Here is a 22,164-nt window from a genome sequence, read left to right on the forward strand (position 1 = left end):
TCCCCTTAGGTTTAGTTTCAGAGTTTTTCTTCTCCTAGACGGATGATCTGTGAAGATCTACTGGGTCCATCAGCCCCGAGAGGGTTTCCTCCGCGCCTATGTCCTAATCCAGCTATTTCTGCGACCCCCGCCTGGTTAGTTAATTTTACAGGGTTAGTTTGAAGAGGTTATATATCTACTGAATAGTTACACTCCTCAAAGTGATTTAGGGACATTGCTATTTCATTGTTACTAAAAAAAAAAAGAAGCTCATGCAGTGGAAGCAACTATGTGAGCAGGCTTGTTAGAAAGGCGTTAGTGTGGATTAAGACTTTTACCTTTAGATTTTTAAATTTTTATTTTATTTATGTGTTAGCTTAGGTACAGGATAACGTTACAGTGTGAGTAAGTATTAGGAATTGAGCTAAGAATTTTGCCCAGTCTCTGTATATTTTAGATTACAGCAGGGTTAAGATGAAGGTGCGGTACAGTAGGGGTATAACTGGAGGTGAATGCACATGGTGTTTTCTAGACTAATAGACAATAGCACTTAAGGGAACAGCGAGGATAATAAAAAAAGCTCTCGGTTTGTTTCAATAAAAAGCAAAGTAATTTTGGCAGCTGGTTTGGCTGCCCCATACCCAGCATTACAATCTTAAAAGAAAGAAAATGAAAAAAATGAATAAATGAATAAACGGATCAGTAGTAATAGTAATTTCAAAGAAACTTCCCAGACAAAGAAATTTCAAAGAAACTTCCCAGATATATATATATTAGCGGGGGTACCCGGCGTTGCCCGGGTGTTTGTAGGTGTGTGCGGTGTTAAATAAAAAAGAAACCGGGGAGGGGGGTAAAAGTTGGTAGGATCGAACCCGAAGCCCTGAGGCGAAGTTTGAAAATAAAATCGGTCAGCCAGAATAAGTTTCTGAAAGATGTTTGAATTTATTTAAGTAAGAACCAAATTGACAGGTGCGCGCCCGGAAGTCGTCGAGCGTTACGACGACGACGACAACGACGACGACGACGACGTAGGTTTGTTTGTTATAAGCGAAGTAAAAAAAGAAAACAACGTTAAAACTTAAGCGGGGAAAAACACAAAAAAACTAACGATGAAAACAGAAAAAAAACACGTGAAAAATGGCTTAAATAAGCCTGTTTCGATATTAAAATTTTAAAAATCGGTTGGTACCCGGGTGTTTTGGGGTGTGTGGTCGAGGGTGGATAAGCGAAGTAAAAAAAAAAACAGAAAAACGATTATATACTTATCTTATTTTATTTTATATTGTCGTATTTTATTTACTTTCGTGTACAAAAAAACAGTATTGCAGTATTACCTAGTTTAACGTTAAAATAACCGAGTGATACACAAAATACGAATCTTACAATGTGTGAGTTTTGAATTTTGATTAAACGTTGAATCATAACCAAATTACTTGAGAATCATTAATGAATAAAACATTAAAAATAATGAATTAAAAGTCAGAAACTATAAATCTCATTAATTCAGAATTTTTCTCCGGATCTAAAATAGTTCAAATTTAACAATTCTAGCCGTATTTTAGAACAAATATACGATAATATGGCCTATAAAAAAATAAAAAAATTTTCAACACAGATGGTGGACATGTTAAAACATAAAGGAGGTGGTAATTAACTGCTCGATGTAGTTGTAACGGATTGAAAATGTGTAAAGGTACGTACAAAATTTGTATATTTTTCAGACTTATCTGATGAGATGTAACTATGAAATTTTTAAATAATATAAAATCTAAAATTGTCTGGTTTATGTCGAAACAATTGTAGTAGCTGAAAAATAAAATATCTTGTTGTTTTTGTTTTTAGCCAGTATATATATATATATATATATATATATATATATATATATATATATATATATATATATACATAACTTTTCCTTCAGCTATAATCGAAACCGAAACAAAAAGTTATGAAGAATTCTTTAGTAAAATTATTTATCACAAGAAATGGAAGGTCATAAAAATGTAACAACAGTCACTCAGAAGAAAAAGACGTAAGCGTGACACACAAAATAACACGCACGCTATCGTATAAATATATAGATTGTACCTCCTTTGCGTACATACTCCCGACTAACCCGACAAGCAGAATAATACCTCCCCTTGAGAACATGTTTCTTGGTTCCTTTCGTAAATAATTTAAACTAGGCGCAAACTTACATGAATATATCAAACTAAAACGAAATTATACTAATATTTTACAATCGCATATGGCCGCATTAAAATTACTGCGCTAAAAGAAATAGAAGAAAATATCCTCGATTTCATATTAAACTTTCACTCAATCCAATATTTTCCCGTATTAAAAAAACAGGTCAAATTCAAGTAATACATATCTATACGTCCTGATTAGTTTTTTGCAAATAAATAATTAAATAATCTTACTAAGTATAAGCTACTTACAATTATAAATATACACATACTCATTATAAACAGATGCATTAAATTTTAAAAAATACTATAACAATCAAAATAATATTTATAATTATAGAATACACATAAAAATTATGAATATACACATACTCATTATAAACAGACGCATGAAATAAAAAATACAAAAAACAATAAAAAATAATACACATAAAATAATAAATATGCATATATGAATTATAAATGTACACAATAAAATTAAGAGACTACAATAAACAATTATAGATATATATAACAAATTATATTCAACACATAAAACTTATAAATATGCACATAATAATCATAAATATACATCTACAAATCATAAATATGCAGATAATAATTATAAATATGGAGATAATAATTATAAATATGCACATAATAATTATAAATATACACATAATAATCATAAATATACACATAACAATTATAGATATGCACATAATAATCATAAATATGAACATAATAATCATAAATATACACATAATAATCAATAATATACACATAGCAATTATAAATATACACGTAACAATTATAAATATGCACATAATAATTATAAATATGCACATCATTATAAATATGAGCATAATAATTATAAATATAAACATAATAATCATAAATATACACGTAACAATTATAAATATGCACATAATAATTATAAATATGTACATAATAATTATAGATATGAACATAATAATTATAGATATGAACATAATAATTATAAATATACACATAATAATCATTAATATACACATAACAATTATAAATATGCACTTAATAATTATAAATATGTACATAATAATTATAAATATAGACATAATAATTATAAATATACAAATAACATTTATAAATATACACATAATTATTATAAATATGCACATAATAAGCAGAAATATGCACATAACAATTATAAATATACACATAATAATTATAAATGTACACATAAAATGTATAAATATACACACATTAATTATAAATATACACATAATAATTATAAATATACACATAATAATTATAAATGTACACATAAAATTTATAAATATACACACATTAATTATAAATATACATATAATAATTATAAATATACACATAATAATTATAAATGTACACATAAAATGTATAAATATACACACATTAATTATAAATATACACATAATAATTATAAATATACACATAATAATTATAAATGTACACATAAAATTTATAAATATACACACATTAATTATAAATATACATATAATAATTATAAATATACACATAATAATTATAAATGTACACATAAAATGTATAAATATACACACATTAATTATAAATATACACATAATAATTATAAATATACACATAATAATTATAAATGTACACATAAAATTTATAAATGTACACACATTAATTATAAATATGCACATCATAATTATAAATAGACACATAATATTTATCAATATTCATATAACAATTATAAATATGTACATAAGAATTATAAATATACACTTAACATTTATAAATATTCACATAAGAATTATAAATATACACATAACATTTATAAATATTCACATAATAATTATGAATATGTACATGATAATTATAAACATACATATAAAATTTATAAATATACAGATAATAATTATAAATATGCACAATGCAATTATAAATATACACATTATAAATATAAATATGCACATAATAATTATAAATATACGCATAATAATTATAAATATGCAAATTACAATTATAATATACACATAATATTTATAAATATACGCATAGAAAATATAAATATGCACATAATAATTATAAATATGTACGTAGTAATTATCAATATGCACATAACAATTATCAATATTCACATAATAATTATAAATTTACACATAATACTTATAAATATACGCATAATAATTATAAATATACACATGATAATGATTAATATTTACATAACAATTATAAATATGTACATAATAATTTTAAATATGCACATAATATATACACTTTACAGTTATGAATATACATATTAATAATTATTAATATACACATAACAATTATAAATATACACACAATAATTATAAATATGCCCAAAACAATTATTAATGTACACAGCTTTTTAAATATATGCATCACTATTATGAATACGCATATCGTAATTAAAAATACACAAATACCAATTATGAAATCACATAAAATTATAATAAATATAACAATTTTAAATATAAACATCGGAATTATAATATAGACATAATAATTATAAATATACATATAACATGTATAAATATGCGCATAACAATTATAAATATACACATAACAATTATAAATATACACATAATAAGTATAACTATACACATAATAATTATAAATATACACATATATATTTTAACTATCCAAATAGCTATTAATAGAGTAAATCTAACAATGATGAATGTACACATAATAATTTTGTATATGCACATCACATGCTGTTTCCTTCTCAACACCAGCAATATTATTTTTATATACCAGCAATGTTTCAAGCAAACTACCAAATCTTAAAAATTATAAATATGCACATAAGAATTATAAATATACACATAACTATTATTAATATAAACATAACAAACATAAATATACACATAATAAGTATAAATCCACAGAGCAATTATATATGTACACGACTATTATATTACATACACATAACAATTTAAAATATACATATAGGAATAATTAATTTACACACAAGTGTTATATATTTACATATGGAAATTATAAATATACACATAACAATTATAAATATAAACATAGTCATAATTAGAGTAAATATTACAATGATAAATATGCACATAACGATTGTCAATATGCACATAATATGTATAAGTATTCATATATAAATCATTCAACTACACATATGGATTATAAATGTCCACATAACTATAATAAATATACACATAACAATAAATTATTTGGATGTAATTTTGCATTTTTTTTATTTTGCTGTTAAGTATAATAGTTGATAATCTTTTCATACTCATATTTAATCTCTTAATATATATAGAGATAGATAGATAGATAGATACATACATACATACATACATAGATACATACATACATAGATACATACATACATACATACATAGATACATACATACATACATACATACATACATACATAAGTAGAAAATTGTAAGGGGGTAAGGCTAAAGCAGACAACAAATCGGGGTTAGAGAGGAAGATATTTGAACAATTTTAATTTCTGTCAGGAATTGAACACCACATAAACGATTTAATAATTAATCACACTGTTCTCAACTTTAACATAATGATATAATGTTCGTGTTAGTCATTCTCATAACTAGTTAAAACCATTTTGGCAGTGGAGCAATGTTTTCTTTTTTACGCTAGCATTTCAAATTATTAAAAATCATCTTTGAAAAAAAAATGTATAATGTTTCAAGTTTCCGGCAGTATGCGAGGCCATTCTGTTATTCAAACCTATAATAAAACAATCAGGTAATAGTAACGCTTCTAACCTTTAGATGTTCAGAGTCATAACACATAATTTAATTTATGAATCATTTGTAACACCGAGATTTCAAGTGTCTAAGATTGCAAAATGTTATTCGAATTGCAAACAGCTACTAACTCATGTATTTCATATTTAAAACAAATTGAATTCACGTATGGAGTTGATTCTATCTTGATTGTTATTTACACTGCGTTTCCGTCGATATAAATTCCGACCTTCTTCGTGTGTATTTTTTTAATCCCAAGATATAGCATGCTCGCATTCCGTTAGCCATATCTATTTACAACTGTATTTTGGGGGGAGGTGCTCACAGTGGGGATCGAACCTTCAATTTCCAGTACTGTGAATTTACAACTGAATTTCACCAAGAACTATAGCCGATGTGACTAAGTCCTTGCAGCCAATTATAGTATGAATTGTAGGAGCTATAAACGTATTTATATTTTAGATGTAAATATCATTATTTATGTATGTATGTATATATATATATATATATATATATATATATATATATAATTATTTTTTTACTATAATAATTAAATACCTACAGACACTAGTGTTTCATCCTTTCGGGATTCTTCAGTGCAGGGTGTCATGATTACTACCAGTCGAACGATTCGAACCCCGCGACACGAGACATCTCTGGCTCGATTAGCGGAGGCCGTATCCATTCGGCTACCATTAACCGTGTGAAATAGCGTTGAATTTTAAACATTTTAATTTAAATGTTCATTACGTCAGACAGACAGTGATCAAATCGTTATACGATGATCTACGCATAAGAGCTTTTTAATTCAACTGAAAGTGCTCAACGATAAGAAACGAATTTCTTAAAGGGGCTGTCATAATTATTTTTTTACTATAATAATTAAATACCTACAGACACTAGTGTTTCATCCTTTCGGGATTCTTCAGTGCAGGGTGTCACGATTACTACCAGTCGAACGATTCGAACCCCGCGACACGAGACATAGAGAGAGAGAGAGAGAGAGAGAGAGAGAGAGAGAGAGAGGGAGATGACAAAAAAGAATAGATACTAAGATAAATATTTTCCTAAGAATAATACATACTTATTTATATTTACAGATAAGAAGTGTTGATATTAACTTAGAGTATATGATAAATATTGCATCTAACAACTTTGAAACATGCCATGAATCAAAAGAGTATCAGATCTAGCAGAATTTCTGCGAAGGTGAATCGTAGGTCAACAGGAAGGTGGTCTTAGCCAACGCAAAATAGCAAGAAATCCTTCAATACCTCTTTTCTACAGTTAATAGATTGATCGTAAAATTCACAAGAGAGGACAAAGAGTGCACAAAACCTTACATAGGTCGTCCCAGGCCCTTTGAAAGAATCTTGCGTCTTGTGAAAAGACACTCTGCTACGGCGACAGAACATTGGTTGAGCCAATATGGGATTAATAAACTTCCATGACCAAGTTAGTCCCCAGATATAAACCAAATTGAAAACCCTAGAAGCATATTAGGCCGGAACCTTCACAAAAAAAGGAAGCCATCTTCTAAGCCTGAATGTTTAGGATCATTCTGTCAAACTTGATAATAGATCAAAATAATATTCATCAGTCTAGAAGGATCTTAGCATTAAAAAAACAGCAAAACGAATATCAGCCAAGTATTAGTTATTTAATTTGTGATCATTTAGTTTTTATTTTGTCCTAAAGTTATAGGTTTATTCAAATAGACTGTTTCTATAAGTGTCTGTGCTTTTCTATCATGTCTGTGTAATATACATTACAATTATTAATGGAAAACTTGTATTATTGATATTTATGATTAAAAGAAGTAAGAAATAAATAAGGGAGTATAGTTGACTGGTTTCGTATTCAATTCAACTGGATCGATGGATTTTTGTTAACAATAAAATAGAGAAAAACCCCACGAGCGAAATTATACGTTTAAAATAAAGTAACGTTATAGTGTTTTAACGAGGAAGAGGAAACATTATATATAGATTAAATAAAGTCACATGTGCCACTCTGCTAATCATGTTCAAATCTCCAAGATCTTACATTAAAACTTCGAATGAATTTGAGTGTGCTCATTCTAACCTTCATAAATGTCAATCTTTTAATGTCATTAATATCAGGCGCAATAAAAATGAATTTAACAGGCCTTGTCCATCGTAGGCATGTTGTAATATTAACAGAGTGATTTTATTTGAAATTGAAAAACTATCATAAATGTCACGTGTAATTAAAACTGAATATAGCAGGGGGTGTCTATTAAGGTCCCTGATTAACTATATCGAAAATAAAATACTCGTTAACAATTGAAAAAATCCCATCAAAATCGTATGCAATAGAACATGAATAGAGCAGTGTCTGTAAAAGATCGTGGACTCTCGTATGGCAGCAGCAGCAGCTGTACGAACGTATGCAAACGATCGAACCGTTTGCGATGTGACGTCACAGTAAGGAAGATAGAAAGAAAAGGATTATAAAAAGAAAAGAACGTGTGCCTAGAATGACAGAAATAAACATGTTACACGCGTGACCCAAGAGCGACAGGGAAAGTCCTGTCCGAAACATGGCCGGACAAAGACAAAGTACAACGTGATCGACACGGCAGAGTCTTGTTAAGCACATTAGTATACGATAAAACTTTTGAACAAGAGACAAGGCATATATTATAGAATTACCTGTAAATATATATGTTATTTAAACTGAAAAAGCGATTCGAATTGTTTCCTTGTTTTTTTTTGTTTTTTTTACTACTCATGCAACAACTACGTTACACGTCTTCTCCTGCGTAAACACGTTTTCAACGTTTCAAAAAATATTTATTTGAGATTTAAAATATCGCATTATAATCTAATGTAATGAATATAGTAGAGTAACTGTATCAAAAGGTGCCAATTTGACATTGACAGAAATCTCATTAAAATCCTATGAATACTGCAGTGTTCATAATTGATATGTTTAAACTATATTAAAAACGTGGTCATTTAAAATTGAGAAAATCTTATGAAAATGTCATGAAATATAAAAGGGGACTTTTCATCATGGTAATATTCTTTATCATCTATTCTTTACGGCTATCTATTGTTCCACTGACGACTATCCACAAACGGATAATTCACTAGGAAAAACAATTTTCAACAATGAGATGTTTTACCACTCCAGTGAGCGGAGTTTATATGTTTGACGAGCTGCATATTTTACATGTGAAGATGCCATTACTATCAGTAAAAATTGTAAACCACACACGTGAAGACATAGTAGAATAATCAACTATAATCCAAATGGGTAACAGTTTTTGGTTCTTAAATATGTGTCGAAGCTCTATGGACTATGCACAACGGATAACCTTAGCCACAACCATATTTGTAAGTAGAACACGGTGTTATTTATAAAGAACACAATGTTGAATAACATGAGTATTTAGCACCATGTTCTAAATATTATTCAGAGATTCAGCATACAAACACAGAAGCTTCATTATAAAATGTTTTTCATCTATTCTAAGTAAGACATGGTTCTCTATTATGTTAGAATTTAAGTAGAATAACGAAAATAAAAGAGTAATTACTATAATAGGCAGATAAAATTTTGTATTTACATTTTCTGTGATCACTGAACCAAACTGAGCAGTTGCTTTGACAAGTTTTCAATTATTTGTTCATGAGAATTCAAAATAAAGACGCTGAGTGTGTAAAATGGCGCCGAAGGGCTTCGCCGAGAAATCGTCCATTAACCAATAATGATTACGAATTACCCTTGTGGGTTTCTTCTCTGCCCAGTTCGTTTCTTTACTCTTCAATCTGTTTGCCTCGCTTCATTTCTTTTAATTGGAAAATTAAAACATGTTGATGAATCCGCTTTCGATCAGAGTTGAATTTGTTTAAAAGTAATAAGACAAGGAATCCTATTGCTGCATTTCAAAAAAATACACGCTATCATAAACATAGGCACGCACAGCAATGAAGATACATAGCATAGCATTCCATATGCGTGCTACAAATCGTATTCCCAAATTGTTAGCTTTCTTTTTCTTTTATTCATAGCACAAACGTTAAAGAAATAATTACAAATTCACGCATAAGCACAGGTCTAAACAAAATCGTAGACCTACAAGCATATACGTAGTGTGCGTTGATCTCTTACGATGCCCTTCAGCGTACGAAAGAGAGATAAATTGGCAGAATAAAGTCATTTACTAAGAGGACATGAAGTACCGGCGCTCTTGTCCGGAACTGCTGCGGGGGTACGTGAACAGAAAATCGGATCGAAATTTAAAACCAGATCCGGACATAAAGTCAGAGAGTGCACGAACAAAACACAAATTGAATTTAAATTGAAATAAATCAAATAGGATGACAAACTCGTGTTAAAAAAATGTTCAATCCGACACACTGCTGACAAAACTCAGCTCCACATCTCAACGCTCTTCTATCTAGTACACGACGCATTGCTGACAACACTTGCTACTCTTACATCCAAATAAAAAATCGCCCTGTCTCTGAAAAATGAGGCTTTTCATATCCAACCGGAATCATCTCATTTGCATGTCATGTTACAATATAACAAGCATATAAAGAGAAAAGGTGGCTATTTTCTTTTCTTTTTTCTTCATTCTCCTTGTCTGCACAGAACTCTACAGACTGCACACAAACAGGTTTGTACTCATTTTTAATTACATAAACTTCAACAAAAAAGAGTAAAGGAGAAATAAAGAAGAGTAGGAGAACATTAAAATCTATGTTTTCTATTCGATTATAAAACAAGCCTCACTGTCTCCGGAACACAAACCAAGGACGATAGAGGTTAAGGATGCAATACAAATATATCTTCTAGTTGCGTAACCCTAAGTCGAATATATTTTGCACGCTATTAGAACTCACTTTTAGATTGAAGTAGAATTGGGTCAAACATTAGCACCCTTCCTGAGAGTCCAATGTTCGAACAACTTTGGCTAACATCCCCAGACAATATTAATTAGAATAGGTGCATAGAAGATGCTGCAAAGTCTGCTGCAAATAAGGTAGGCTCTTTTTGTCATACTAATATAATATGTCAATATCCTATTATATTTATATAATGCCACCACTCGTCTGTATATGTATTATTGTTACAATATCTGGGTTGCTGCACTAAACACCACACCGTCTTTCTTGAACAGGGTAAAAAATGTTTCTTCCCTGATAAGTTCGGTTCTGTCTGCCAAGTATCAACTCCTGTCACATCGCCGCATCTGTTTCATTTTTGTGCTTGATTTACAAGTACTTCCGAAGAACGTGCTGCAGTGAACTTAATGCCCGCTTACTAAAGAACTAAAATGCCCCAATCTACCGAACTAGTTGTTAAATTTTGTAAAAGGCCTTGAGATGGTTTGCTCTAATATCTTTTCTTGTTATGTTATTTTCAGTATAGCTTTTCTACTCAATGTTTTCCGATCGAACCAACATTCAGAAATTTAAATGTAATCTTAATAGGCATCTTGCTGCTAAAATCCCTATCTTTATTGCTCCCTTTGAGTCTGACCTTTATAACGGTATTTCCTTATGCTGCAGTGGAAATAAATACACGTTGTTTGTAAAAAAAAGGACAAAAGTAAGAAATAGAGCGCGTATTTTATAATGATTTATGATCCGTATTTACTCCGAAATTTAATATTTAATCTATGGAGATACGAATTCGATTCATATCATGAAACCAATGCGATAAATTCAAAGACGATGGCTCGAAATATACGTTTCTACAAAGACAAAAACATTTCTTTCATCCAAATCAAAGATTCTTTGTATGATAGCGCTATCTTAATAAATAATAATATCGCCGGAAATACATCATGTCTCATTATCGATATTTTTTATTGCCTACCGCTACATAATTCTTTAGAAGCGAAGATTCTGGTGTAAGCAACACATATTCACGTAACCAAAAAAATCAATACATTTTTATGTAGGTGTCAATCTGAAGGTATCGATTAATCCTGAATATTGACAATCTTAAATGTCCAACATCTTCATAAGTCTATTCCGTAGACTAAAAGATATTTTCGAATAAGAAAATATATTTCTTGATTTCAATACGATAATTAATTTTTACGAAAATGAGAGACACGATATTTTTAACTGACTTTCTCCCCCAGATATATAGATATATATATATATATATATATATATATATATATATATATATATATATATATATATATATAAAGTAAAAGATGGTCACACTTTTCGAAGACACTTATTTTTTAAATTGAAATTTAATTGAGAAATCTTTGAAAATTTTGACGTGTCGAATATAATGATAAAATCATTTTTGTTTATTGCTTTTTTGTTTTGTAAGTCCTATATTTCGCTAATACATACCCTCATCAGGGTCGAAAGTCCGGTCCGTGAATTTCTTTTTCTTTTTCTTCATTTTGGTGTTATGGCGAAGAGACGAGAATTTACGTGTTAGTCCGGTGGTTTCAAGTGTGTAGTGCTCCAGTTTCGAGCGGGATTTAAAGTAAAAGATGGCCACACTTTTTGAAGACACTTTTTTAAAGTGAAATTTAATTGATGATCTATTATTTTCCTTTATATATGAATTTTACTTTATAAATTTTTATTTATAGACATATATATGTATACACAATCTAACCTCATATGTCTATATCTATGTATATTTATATAAATACACATAAATATATATAATGATCTATCATTTTCTTTTATAGATATAATGATCTATCATTTTCTTTTGTATATATATATATATGTGTATATATATATGAAATTGATATATTTAGGCAGCATGTTTTCATTCAGGCGGATATTATTAAATATAACGAAGATACTTTGCTTAATAATTCCAACTTTTCGAGTTTTCGTATAATCTTTATATATATCAAAACCAATAATGATGAAAGTTCCGCTTTCCATATTCATCTCTCTCTCTCTCTCTCTCTCTCTCTCTCTCTCTCTCTCTCTCTCTCTCTCTGTATATATATATATATAAATATATATATATATATATATATATTTGTAGTCATCCACATACGGTGCAGTTTCGTTATATCACAACTTATCAGTAATATAAGACAAGCACTTTTCCAAAGCCGAGGATTGAACCTAGAACCATCGCGTTGATAGCCGGCAGTTTTATCCATCGACCCACGGGAGTGGCCCCACCTCAACAAATGTCCATTTCAAACAAACATTCGTCCACCACTTTTATAGTGCTCAACCCGCTTGTTTACAAATAAACAGTGAGTTCGCATTTACAGCCAATTAAGTAGCGGGTGAGATTATTTACGACAGTGCTCTACCGAAAAAGAGAGGCTTAAAATATATTTGTAGTCATCCACATACAGTACTGTTTCGTTGTATCACAACTCATCAGTGCGGCAAGACTTGCTCATCATTTTATATATATATATATATATATATCGATTTTTCGATATTTGTCGTCCCAAATGTCGAACTTCAAAATGATATTGATCTCGTGAAAATCTGTCGCTTCTGCTGAAAGTTTTTTGCGGGGCATACATACATTCACGTGGCCGATTCATATGTTATAAATCAGTAGGTTTGTAAACACTTTTTAGGGACGTGTCAATCTGGCCTGACGGTTATTGTACTTGCCACACTTTCTTTAATTTTTTGTATTGATTTCAGATCGAGTATTTTTTTTTTTTACTTACAAGTGAACTGTTTAGAAAAAGACATAATACTCACATACACATTCTCAGTTTTTATATGAATTAAAATATAATATTTATACGTATTTTAGGACCGGGCAATCATATTATTAGCACTAATGTGTACATATCGTTTATTTTTGCATATGAGTTCATTTATATAACTCAAAATTTAATGAAGAATAATTATTTTCTCTCGTGAGAGTTTTCTCTGTACCTGCTTAATTTAATTATTTTGGATACGGGTTCCAGTTCGAGTGGCCACATTTTCTAACAACTATAGTTTACAAAAATATATAACGTGGCCATGTTTCTCATAATGTTACAGAAATATATTTCGTAACGTTATATATATGCACTCCATAAATGCTAGGAGTTATTAAAAAAACAAAAAAATGTAATGCGGCAATGTTTCTCCGCGTGTTATAATATTGTGACCCTTTGGCTGTGATTACAGCGTAGTACCTGTGTTAACTGTGGAAGGCAGTGCCAAAGATCAAAACATTATTATTAATAATTGATCCGAGCAACCGCAGGTCACTGAATCGATTATTATGATAAAAAAAATTATTTATAGATTGGAAAAATGTGAATGAGAACTGAAATAATAAAATACTACAAAGGAATGTTAACTTGGAAAATGAAGGTAAACAAAGTTCTGGGGGAATTTTAGTTGATGTAAATGAAGTAACAAGATTTAGGCTTACGTCAGCGTTTGGGTTTTTAACACGTGATGATGACGTGATGATATATAGATTTGAGTAGATTTTAATAAGTCGTTAGCTGAACGCTGGGGAAAACGGAGGACTCAAGGGAGAGTTGGTCTCTCCTCATGACGCGGGGAGCAGCGTCTTCCGAGACAGCAAAGATGTGAAGACGTTGTAATCTCTAAAGATGCCGGCCGGAATCGAGAGAATAAAAATAATTTATATATAAACCAGGTATGTGTTGTGTTTGTCTACAACTGTTGAAAGGAACTATTGCGTCTACAACTGTTCCGATTCGTCCACGTCAATCGTTTCGTGTTAGAACCCTTCGATAAATGCAAAATACACAGATTAGACGATCCAGTAGATAATACACATTATATATATGTCAGGTCATGTCATATGCTACTGGTACCATGTAAACCAGTAATACCTGCCTCATGGTCGGGTCACCGGCGACTAAACTGGCCCCACACCAGACTTGTTTGGTGAGTAGGGTGGCTAGTCTCCCTGAAGGATTAAAAACAAGACCTTCCAAAGGGCGAATGAACTCTTTTTCGGGGTCAACGGCCAACTAGCACCGTGTGTATTTGTGTGTATGTATGTGTGTGTTGCGGTGGAGGGCTCCGGTAAGCTGTGGTGAAGGCAACCTTTCTAGGAGAAGCAAATCTCTGATTTAAAAAACCATAAAACGGGAGACCAGTACCCGCATTAAGCTGGTCTGCAGTTTAACTTGTTGCTGGCTATCCTGTTCTTGCTTGTTGCTGGATCTCAACATTTTGAACCAAGAGAGAGACTTAGCTGTCGTATAAAGTTAAGACTGTAACATCATCTGTGTATAGATACTCCCTCAGGCATTTGTCTATTAAAATGGTCCTGTGGCGATGGAAGTCATTTTTGGGCTCATGGACTTTAAGTGTCTGAGGGAAGGATATTAGTGAATCTATTCTCCCTTTCAGTGACTGTATAAATAGAAAGCTACACTAAACTCTTAAAATTTTGCAGTGCAACAAGTCGAGTAGGAAAACTCTGACAAAATAATTCTTTCACTATCTTTCTCGATATTGTTTCCAATCATCTTGAAATGCTGCTCACGATTAGACCTACGCGATGATAGTTTCTGAGAGATGCAGTTCGACATTGTGCAACCTTGCTTCCACTATAAACTCTATTTGTAGGCTTGAAAATGAACGTATTCGCTAAAATAAAAATATACCTACCAGCCGCATTTAAATAATAGCGCCGATCCGATATACGTAAACCTAAAATCCAATAACTCCCATCAATCAAAAAACATATTCCTAGTTCTATCGAACGTAGACATAACAATAACTCTTACAACGAAAATGTATTTATGGATCCAGGCAACATTTACAGCACAACTTTAAAAATAGTGAGCAGAATGATATCGACATGTAATGTACACGATGGAACGATAAAATAGAACAGACAGCATGTTTCTCATTTCTGTTTAATGGATACCGGTTTTCTTTTTTCTTTTTTTTCTTTTTTTGTTACACACCGTCTACTACAAGAGCAATAGAAGCATTCTATCATGTCTGAAAGTGACATGTGTGTTCAACAAGCGAGATCGGAGATGCAGCGCTGTACAAGCTATGCTTTCTACCGATTCAAGTTATGACAACAGGACCATTGCCAGCACCCTCAAAATGCAAATTTGGATGGTACTTGAGGGCACAGCTAAATTAAGCTTCCAGCTACGGTGATGGTCTTTGGTGTGGTTTATAGTGAGGGCTACATCTTTCTATCTTACCTCGAAATCGGTTTGAAAGTCAACACCAAAGTGTATTTGGATGTGTTGAAGGTGGCCGCTAGCAGTTACTGGGTGTGACAGCAGGACGGCGCCGGCCCATAAGTTCAAAGAGACCCAGACTTGGCTTCAGAAGGAGGGCTACGACTTTGTATCCTTCTCTCATTGGTCCCCGTCTTCTTCCACCTGAAGCAGCTGGACTACTTCGTTGGGTTATACGTCGAGAACATCACCAACATGATCCTCCACAACGCCAAAGCCAGCCTGATCGCCGCCATCCGCCGAGTATTCGCCGAGCTCCCGTCGGCACTTATGGAAAAGGCCTGCTTCAAGTTCCGGACAAGTATCGTGGCGGTGATTTGGGCTGAATGCAGCTACATTGAATAGATATCAGCTCTACTACATAATCAATTTACCTGAATTGATATTTTCAATAAAAGGTTTGAAATAAAGCTGTAGTGTTTTTTTTCTTTAGGAGGACAAGTTTATCGTTCCACCTTGTAAGCAACAAGATACCAATATTTAGAATAAAAATTAAAGAAAGAAAAACTTCATTCGTTTTACGGTACCCTATAACCAAGTTTTAAAAGTGGAACTGGGCAAGAAATTCCTTAACCGCATAGAAAAACACTCTACCGTGAATAATACCTTGCACAGAGAAATGAATAAAAACAAAATGCGTAAACAAGTGATATAACAACGATAAAATTTACATTAGGAAGAAGAGTGTAACCAGTAGAAACAGTAATACATATCAATCACACAAATAGAAATAAGGAAGTTAATAATGAAAAAATATACTGCAATTGTAGAATTCGTGCACATTGTTTTACTAAATAATAACTGCTTAATCAACGGCATCGTTTGTCGCTCCACAATATTTGTCAAAGAATCCTCGAATAATGACAAACACTAGTTATGGAAAACATGCATATATTTTAAAACCATTATAAAACGATAAAATTACATTCAATTACAAAAAACACCGATTTAAAACATCACTAGTGAAATATTATTTTGCTCTAAAAAGCTGACGCTCGTCAATAATAAAGGGGTAAATAAGCAATAGAAAGTTTACTGTTTAATGCACTGTTGATGTGGAATGCAAAGTCCAGAAATTTTACAGTTTAAAACCAAACAAGTGGAAAATCCCTTTTCAATAAATAAACATTTATTTATTAAAATTAAGGTCGATATTTCGATTCATACCAGAATCTTCATCAGGAAATACACGTTTTTTTAGACTTTTTATTACTTAACACAAACACGCTCGGCGACGTTTTCTACAATATAGGACAGTTAAACCGAATACTTCACCACCATATGAAAGAAAACGTACCAAGCATTACCATCGCCATAGTACGTAAAAAAAAGAAAAAGAAAAAACTATATTTCCTGATAAAGATTCTGTTATGAATCAAAATCTCGAATTTAACTTCAATCAATAAATATGTTTATTTATTGAAAGAGATTTTTGCACTTGTTTTGGTTTTAAACTGTTAAAGTTTTAAAGCGGTAAATATTTAATGAGAGGCTTGAACTTTAAAATATTTATACTCTCGAAACTAATTGTACAAGCAAAATAACAATCAGATTATTATTATTATATTTATGGGATTATAACTTTATGTGGGATTATCCTTTGTTTTATTCGAACCAAACAAGATTCATTTGTTTCATCATAACTAGGGCTATGACAACAGCATATTCTTTTCATTGTTTTGACTCTCGAGTATATATCCGATACAGACACAGTTAATCAAGAGAGAACCACATCACTCTATATAACAGCATATAAGATATCAAAGGATACACACTCGAGAGTCAAAACAATGAAAAGAATATGCTGTTGTCATAGCCCTGATCATAACACTCTCTGTACAAAATAAACAGAATTAACTTTATATATATATATATGTGTGTGTGTGCGTGTGTGTGTGTGTGTGAGAGTATCTGTATAAATGTATGTATATAAAATAGCAATAATGATACTTATAATATTAATAATAAATCAACAAAACACACTTAACTAGTATAAACACAAATATGAGAAAACATATAAACATCCAGATTCAAATCTGAGCAAGGGTTGGTAACAAGACCCGAATAAAAGAGTCAACCACCTCCTCTTCATATATGACCTTAAGCTGTATGCCAACTCAGACGTTGACTTAAGTCGATTTTGTAGGTCGTACATAACTTCCTCCAGAGATATTGGCATGAAATTTGGTTAAAAAAAATGTGCCAAGTGTTCCATCAGAACTGAGAAGAATGTCCAAACGGACAACATACAACTTGATGAAGATACTATAAACGACCTAGAAGAGGAGGAAAATATAAATACTTTAGCATAGAAGAGAACGTTTCAATTCAGCATGCCAATATAAGATAAAAACAATTGGCAATCAATATATACGCCGTGTAAAGAAAATCCGTAAAACAGAGTTTACGAACTAAAACACGATCACTGCGATTTAGCAACTAGTAATGTCTGTGATGCCATACAGCTTTGGAATTGTTGACTGGCCACAAAACGACATAAACAGATACTAAAACGCGGGAAATGGTGATATTGTACAGAATAAGATACGGAAGCCAATGTCTACCGGAATGAACTGTTGGAAACATATCATACACCACTTACTATAACTATGCAATTTCTACACCTACGTACCTTTAAAACGAGGCTATTAAACCTGACATAGTGATAGGAGACAAGAAGGAGAAAGAAGCAACTTTAGTAGATATTTATATCCCAAATGATGCGTAGTTAAACAATTCTTAGGAAGATCTTCATCATTCTAGTAATTAAAAGAGAAATTGGACTCATGAAAAAGAATTTCAAAACTTTTACACTGTGAACCAAGTGCAAGAGAGATAAAAAAAAGACTTGCACATAAAGAAACAGTCAGAATCTTAAAAAATATCACTTATTTGGAACATTTTGGTTTTACAAAGGAGTCACCACTTATCAAGGCACGGAGGCCACTCGAGGATAAGGGTTAATGAGTTTACAGTGATCAATTATGATTATGTCGTAGTCATCTTTAGTTGTAAAAATTTGGTAAATTGGATTACTTAAGAGGAACGGCTCATGAAGAATTTGTTTATGTTGGACTTGAAGACGACCATATTGTAGTCAGTTGGAAAGCTGGAAAGCAAAACAGAGTTCCACAGGCGTGCAGTTCTAAGAAAGAAGCTTTGTTTATGGAATCTACGTTTAGGTTTAGGCATAGATAAAGAGTGGGGAAAATTATTGATAGTGAGTTCAGCTAGACATGTGTTTTTCGTGATATTCAGAACATAGAATGGAGCTCAGACGAGCACTTGCTATCAAAGTAACAATAAAACAGAGACAGGCTCGACACGTCTCCTCTGTGTGAAAGAGGTTGCAGGGAAGAAAGAAGGGCATCACCCACGGGGCTACGAAGTCTATTTTGAACTCTGTCAAGGCAGGATAAGCTGCTTCTAGTAGCTCCTGCCTAGATGTGGCAACAGTACTCCATCTTTGAACATACTTGGCTCTTATACGGGCAGAGAATTGCATAAGCAGTAAGATATCTAAGAGCGGTAAAACAATCCCACCATTTTCCCAGCAGCCCTGGCAACAGATTTGATGTACGTGTTCCATCTCAGATCAGGAGTAAAGGTCAGACCTAGGAGTTTATAAAAACATGGAGCCTCCCCAACACGAGAGTCATTCATTTCGATTGATGCCAGACGGGGATCAGGGCGTTGATAATAGAAAGATAGAAGTTTGGTCTTAGAGGTATTAAAATTAACCAGCCACCTCTTTCCCCATTGCACTACGTGATCAAGATTAGAGGAAAGAGAATCAGAGAGAACTTGGTCGTCTACTGCCTTTGAAGTGTTGCCATAGATGGTAGTGTCGTCAGCATACATTTCTACAAATAATGTTAGGATGTGATTTTGAAAATCATTGATGTAGATCAAGAAGAGAGTTGGGCCCAGAATGGACTCCTGAGGGACTCCAGCATAAATACTGTGAGCTTCTAATCTCTGCCCATCGACTACTACACCTATGAACCTATCAGAAAGAAATGATTTAATAACTGAATAGGCATTTCCAGCTATACCGTAACTGAAGATTTTGTGGAGTATACCTTTACGCCATACCCTATCAAAGGCCTTTGAGACAACAGGTGCATGATACATCTCCAACTTTAACAAATTGCTAAAAAAAATGAAAACAAAATAAAACTAGGTCAGGTTCTAACACACAATAAAAAAAGGAGAATCAATCCCACGTAAAACAAACAAGGAAAGGGTTGAATTACGGCCCAAGAGAACTTTTGCCTGATAAACGTGCGACCATCGGCTGAGATAAATGAGTATTCGATCATAAAAAATTTGATTGGATAGCTAACTCAATACTACTTTAATGTATAAAAACATACGCTACCATAAATTCCATGCAATATTCTCACGAGAATGAAACACTGAAAATTCTGTGTAGATAATTATTGTATATATTTTCAAACTCACTAGCATATGTGTAAGTTGTGTGTATACACAGAAAACAATATTTTCGGATAACTATATTCATAATAATTTATTAAATAAAATAAACATCTAAACTAGTAACGAATAACGGAAAAGTATTCCAATAAAAAATATGTATATAATATTTACCCGTAAACTTGACGCACTTACAAAATAGGTGTGTTACACTCACACAAACTAAAAATGTTCGACTATTGATGATTGAAACCCTAAAAACAGAGGAAAGAGAAACACGAAAAAATTGGATTTTTAAATAGGTAGACAAAACACTACCTATATATATATATATATATATATATATATATATATATATATATATATATATATATATATATATATACATATATATATATATGTATATATATATGTATGTTTTTTTAATCCTGAAGGATTAAAAACAAGACCTTCCAAAGGGCGAATGAACTCTTTTTCTGGGTCAACGGCCAACTAGCACCGTGTATATTTATGTGTGTGTGTGTGTGTATATGTGTATTGGGGTAGAGAGGGCTCCCGTAAGCCGTGGTGAAGGCAACCTTTCTAGGAGAAGCAAATCTCTGATTTAAAAAACCATAAAGCGGAAGACCAGTACCCGCATTAAGCTGGTCTGCAGTTTAATTTGTTGCTGGCTATCTTGCTCTTGCTTGTTGCTGGATGTCAACATTTTGAACCGAGAGAGAGACTTAGCTGTCCTACAAAGCTAAGACTCTGTAACATCATCTTTGTATAGATACTCCCTCAGGCATTTGGGCTCATGGACTTTAAGTGTCTGAGGGAGTGGCACTCGTCTGACAGACGTTGCAATCATCATATATATATGTATATATATATGTACATATATGCATGTGATTAAAAGGATATGAGGGTTTTTGAAGCATGGAAAACGATGTTACTTTTTGTATGTAATATTTTTATTATTTTTTATATTTCAAGCGGGCCTCCGTTCTTGGTCACAAAATGTATCGAAATGAAAAAGCAAAAGAAAATCGTTGAAAGAACTAGAAATTTGTAGTGTGGACAGCGTTCATTCTTAGCAATAATGTACGAAAAAGTTCACGGGAATTATTTTAGCCGTTTGGGGAAGAAGATTGTGCTTTTTAATTTTTTTAAATGTTGAAATGTAAAAGCGTTGAATTAAAATTTTTAACATTATACATATATGTATGTATATATATATATATATATATATATATATATATATATATATATATATATATATATATATATATATATATATATATATATACCGACGCTGTAAACAACAGATATGGATCCGCTATAACGGAACACTTTATTAAATACCGGGATTGTGCAACGAACTTCAGCATCGACTCTTTCTCCGTATTGAGTCGAGCTCACTTCGTATATCATCTAAAAGTCTTCGCGACCACCTTCGCCTTAGGAAGCCTTACCTTTGTAAACAAAAGGACTGCTTGTTGGGTTTGAACGTGATCAGCCTTTAAAATTCATCCCCATACGAATGCTCTTGTGTCACATTCGAGTGTCTGTCGTTTAATTATTCTGCCTTTCCTTTTCTTGTAATAAATAATTTTACCAAGAAGTATCCATAAGTTTTGGTTTCGGTTTCGATTATAGCTGA

Source organism: Euprymna scolopes, chromosome 4 (assembly GCF_053919585.1).
Source record: "Euprymna scolopes isolate OS-2025 chromosome 4, ASM5391958v1, whole genome shotgun sequence".
Taxonomy (NCBI): Eukaryota; Metazoa; Mollusca; class Cephalopoda; order Sepiida; family Sepiolidae; genus Euprymna; species Euprymna scolopes.